Below are 6000 nucleotides of genomic sequence, written 5' to 3'. Positions count from 1 at the left end.
AGCACAATGCATCAGAGATTATCCAAGTGCAACTAACAACGGGCAAAACTGCAATCCAAATTGTAGCTTGCTACAGATCACCCACCATGACCCAGGCCTCCCATTCCACATTTCTGGAGAGACTGAGAAATATGAAGGTCCTACCAAACACCCTAATACTGGGTGATTTCAACTACCCAAACATTAACTAGGAGAACTACTCAAGTACTAACTCCTTTGCCCAATGCTTCCTAGAATTTATAAACTTGAATGCCCCGGATCAAGTGGTCAACACCCCCACCAGAGTGAACAACATATTGAACCTGGTCATCACCAACATGGGGGACTGGTGCTCGACACCTGACGTCATCCCCTCGCTGGTTAGATCAGACCACAGACTAATCACTCTGGATATTCACATTCCGCCCCCAACCCCAATCAAGGAAACCACCATGAAAAACTTTTCAAAAGCAAACTTTGCGTTGCTTAAGACCGAGGTGGAAAGGTTCACAACCCCCACGCTCTTGGACAAAGCTGTCCAAGCTACTGAAACCTATACAAAGGCACTCTATGATCATCTGCAGGAATGCATGGATCGTATTATCCCAAGTACAACCAAGACTCACTCCTCCAAGAAAAGGAAACCAGTCTGGTGGACCCCTGCCATAAACAGGCTCTACAATAGAAGGAGGAAACTAGTACTGATAAGAGCAAAATCCATACAAGGAAAGACATCCCTGATCAGTATCAGCAAGAAACTACGATCTCTCATTAAATTATCCAAGGCTAGCTTCAAAAGAAAAATTGCCAAGGACTCCAAAGATAACCACAAAGCATTCTTTAGCTATGTCAAGAACCTAAGTGGAAATTCTCAGATCTGCTCTGAGTTAGTGCATAATGGCACAAAATACACTGAACTGACTGATATTGCCAACATTTTGGCAGACAGTTTCAGTGTAAACATCACACCGCTCTCATACCCTAAAGGGCCCATAACCATACCAGAAGAATGTAAGGCACTGGCAATCACTGACACACAGGTTAAAACAGCCCTATCCAAAGCCAAAAACACAGCCTCAATGGGACTGGACGGTGTCCCAGGCTGTGTCCTACAAGAGCTCCAAAATATACTAACCCCTCACCTAAACACACTGTTCAAACTCAGCCTCTCTACAGGCTACATACCCTCAGAGTGGTACACAGCAACAGTTATCCCACTCCACAAAGGTGGCACCACAATGGACACCGGGAACTATCGCCTTATAAGCCTGACTAGCCTGGTCTGCAAGGCTATGGAGCGCATCATCATGGAACTCATTAACAGAAACATTGGGAATCTCCAAACTTTGGATCCCACCCAGTTTGGCCTTGTTAAGGGCAGATCATGCCTCCTAAACCTGGTGGACTTCTTTGAGACAGTTACCAAGGCACTAGATGAGGGTAAGGAGGGCCACACAGCCTACCTAGACCTTTGAAAGGCTTTCAACACCATTCCCCATTCTGGTATTATAGACAAACTCATCAGCCTGAACATTAACCCCTATGTCATGAGATGGGTTGCAAATTGGCTCATGGACAAAACCCACACGGTGAGAGTTGCAGACTCTAAACCAGTTACAAGTGGCATCCCCCAGGGCTCAGTCCTAGGACCCCTCCTGTTCAGTATATACTTCCCAGAGGTACAGACAAGCACAAGAGGACTTTGGCTGACCAAGTTCACAGATGACTGCAAACTAGGGTCCATAATTGATTCTCTCGCTGATACAGACACCCTCCAGATGGGTCTCACTAAGATGGATACCTGGTTTCAAAATCATGGCTTCAAGCTGAATGCCAAAAAGTGCATAGTCATCCCCTTTGGAAAAAACAAAGTACCCATGAACTACCACATAGGTGGTAGTCCCCTAAATACAGAAAACGTAATAAGGGATCTGGGGACCCAAGTAGATAGCAATTTCTCCTTTGATAATCATATTGCCAAGGTGGTTAGAAAATTCTTCTATGTGGCCCACCTAATTTCAAAAGGGTTCTCATCCAGAACAAAGGAGGTTATTGTGCCTCTCTACTCATCGCTTATTAGACCCATTATAGAATACAATTCCCCATTTGCGATGTACCTTACAAGACACCTGCAACAACTGGAAAGACCACAAAAGTACCTCACCAAGAGGATTACTGGCCTCAAACAGATGACCTATGCAGACCGACTAAAGAAACTCCAGCTGTACTCGGTTGCATACCGCTTACTCAGAGGTGATCTCTGCTTGACATACAAGGCCCTGTCCAGCCCAGAATTGATGGATATGCTCTACATAAAAAAAAAAAAAAAAATCCCTGAGAGCCACAGCTCTAGGGATATAAACCTTACCACAACAATAAATAGGACGTCCTGGAGGGATAGATTCCTGACCCAGAGACTCCCCGTGCTTTGGAACAAGATTCCAATATACATCAGGCAGAGCCCCTCACTAGCACTCTTCAAGAGAAACCTTGACGGGTGGATGGGAAACAGAAAATTTACCCCGGGGATCACTGCAGTGGCTCTGCTGGACAGAGGTGCAGGGAATTAATGGCTCTGCTGGTTAGAGGCACAGGGAACTAATCAAAGGAGGTGACGAAAGCCAACACACTCTGGCTAGGCTTATAAATGCCCTTGGGCAGATAGCCTAGTACTTACCTATGAACCTATGAACCTAAAATACATACAACCTGCACTATGCAGATGACACAACACTCATCACCAACAGCAAAGAAGATATGCTGTATCTATTGAGAAAATTTAAAGCCAAAAGTCATAACATGGGATTAGAAGTGAGCATAAACAAGATGAAGATTATGAACATGAAAAATGACAAATATTTTGAGTTTGAAGATGATAGAACTGACATTGTCAAGAATTTTAATCTCCTGGGCTCTTTTGTAAACATGGAAGCAACTAGCAGGGAAGAAATACTTTGCAGAACAGCACTTGGTTGCTCTACAATGAAGGCTCTCAACAAAGTATTCAAAAGAAAGCAAATAACACTCAAAACAAAGATCAGACTTGTCCACAAACTCATTTTCTCAGTGATTAATTATGGATGCAAAAGCTGGACACTACACAAATGGGACAAAAAGAAGATTGACGTATTTGAACTTTGGTACCAGACAAGGATTCTGTGCATGCTGTGGACCACCAGAAGAATTAACAAATTGATTCTGGAAGAGATCAAACCAGCTATGTCACTCAAAGCCAAAAATAAGTTACGACTGTCTTATTTTGGTTACAGTGTTAGAAGAGAGAGATCATGGACTAAAGACATTACATTTGAAAAGATCAAAGGAACCAGGAGAAGAGGGTGACCTGCAGCCAGATGGCTGGACACGTTGACAGCCACCATAGGGATGACACTGAAGGACCTCACTGAACTAGCATGGAACCAACTTCTTTTTGGATCTTTAATTTATCAAGTCACTAGGACTCAAACCTGAGTTGATGGCACCTAGAGAGAGATTAAGGTTTAAGTAGTTTATCAGATAAGCAGGCACAATAAATGTGCTACTTTCTAATGTTCACATTGCTATTTCAATAATAACTAAATATTAAGTATGCAATGTACAGAAATGGCTGCAGTTCATTGCAGGGCATACATTATATTAGTTTAGAAGACAATGTTCTTACTCTATGTAATATGAACAGATTTGTCTTTTGTAAGTATTGCTTTACAAGAGAGTAAAGATAAATCTTCCCATTTGTTTTGTAATAAATGAGCAAAACAACAAAAATGAGAAATAGCACTTTGTTTCTGCTAATAATAGCTTTGTTTCCAGAAACAATTAAATGTATGATATGCCAAGGAATCTATATAAACACATTACGCCTATAAAGTGTTTAATTATTCCTTTTAGGATCTGGTCTTCATATTTTTTAATTATACAAGGAAACATCTTTCTGTGTTGGCAGAAAATAGGAATACATTTATTCAAATAAAAATTAAAGTTATGGCCAGAGATCTGCAAAATAATATTCAGTTTACCTTTATATGTGCTTAATGCACATATGTGAAAGTGGATTGAGTGAAAGGACATTTTCAAGTTTTCGGATAGCCAAAAAAAAATGCATCGAATGTGCAATGAGCGAATGCACATTGACATTCGCTCATTGCAGATTCGGCATTTTGGGTGTGGAGTGCACTATAGTGGGGATCGGGAAATGGACCCATTCCCCACTGTAGTGCTGACCTCGGAGTTAGAATATTAAAGTAAGGGGGTGGGAGGCTTGCCCCCCACACAGGGGGTGCAGGGGGGCTTGCCCCCCCCCTGCATTACACTGTGTGTTCGACATCAGAGTTTGAAACTTAGCGAATCTGCTGTTCAATTTGCTGAGTTCTGAACTTCCGCGACATTCAACCATCAAGAATTGGCATTTTGGTTCGCCCAACTGGCTGTTCGGCAATGTGATTTTCAACATTTCAAAGGTAAACCTAATATTCTCTGCAGAAAAATTAATTTTTGGCATTCAAGTAGATGATGCAATAGTTTGACATTGTCATCTTATTCTAAATTCTCAAAGATGAACTCAGAGAACCAAGCTCTAATTCAAATGGAGCCAAATGTGAAAGCATTTTCTGGAAAGCAACTTAATAACTTAATTATTTTTGAGAAAAAGAATGCCTTTGTTAAGGAATCAGTAACATGGCATCATGAAAAGAAGTTCTTGAAGGAATAAATGTCAGCCTGAAAACCTATGCAGCCATGAAAGTATATGTTGAGTTACTATACATTAAACAAAGTCACACTCAAAACAAGAAACAGTTGCAGAGAATACATTTGCATTATAGTGTGGGTTGTGTTATTTAACACTTAAATGAATAAAAATGACAACCATGACTTTCAGACATCCCTTTCCCTGGTCCCATTGACATACACAGCACACAGACATGTCACATCATCCAAAGTTTAGAGCAAAATATTACAGAGTGCATCTTGACTCCACAAAGTTAACATCTGGATAAAAGTGATAACATTTGCAATAGTAGAACTTGTATTCATCACTGAAGACAGTGCTTAGCAGTAGAAACAAAACCTGGAACACCTGGCGTTCAACCAAATCAACCCCAGACCGCATAAAATTTCAACAACTAAGAAATGAGACCAAAAAAGCAACATTATCTGATAAGAAAAATTACTATTGCCAACTCCAAAATAAACACCAAAACAACCCTCAAAAATTCTGGACTGGATTAAATAATCTTCTCCACCCAGGGAAATCCTCTACCCCTACCCCAAAGACACTAAGTGACAAAACACCTGAAGACGTAGCAAATTCCTTTAACAATTTCTTTACTGATACTATACAATCCTTAGCTAACCAACTACCATCCACCAACTCCATTAAAACTGAAAACTTAAAGTCACCTTTAAATTCCAACCTGTCCCTACTGCATATATATGTTCCTTACTGAAGAAACTAAAACCAACTACTCTCTCTGCAGACCTTCTCCCAGTGGAATACTTACAAATAGCAGCAGATGTCATAGCGTACCCCATCTCAATACTAATCAATAGAACCATAGCAGAATCCACAATCCCATCAATATGGAAAGTATCCCATGTTATCCCTCTCCACAAAGGAGGACTATCTACTGAGCTATCAAATTATAGGCCCATAGCAATACTGTCACCATTGGCCAAAATCATGGAGAAGTGTATACACAAACAACTCCTTCACTATCTTACCATGAACAAATTACTAACAGACACACAACATGGTTTTAGACCCCATCATAGTACAACCACTGCTCTTCTCTCTTTCACCGACACTATCAATCAAAATCGAAATGACAAAAAAATATCCTCAGCATTATTTCTTGACTTATCGAAGGCCTTCGATATGGTGAACCACCAGCTACTACATCATACACTAGAAAATCTCCAACTAGACAAACACGTTCTAGATTGGTTTCATGGCTATCTCATTGATAGGAAACAAGCCGTACTTTGGCATACTAAACTTTCCAACCTCCTACCCAATACTATAGG

This window comes from Protopterus annectens, chromosome 4.part0, assembly GCF_019279795.1.
Source record: "Protopterus annectens isolate FY-2018-M chromosome 4.part0, PAN1.0, whole genome shotgun sequence".
NCBI classification, from domain to species: Eukaryota; Metazoa; Chordata; order Ceratodontiformes; family Protopteridae; genus Protopterus; species Protopterus annectens.
The sequence above is the reverse complement of the archived record's forward strand: the minus strand, read 5'-3'. Positions refer to the sequence as shown.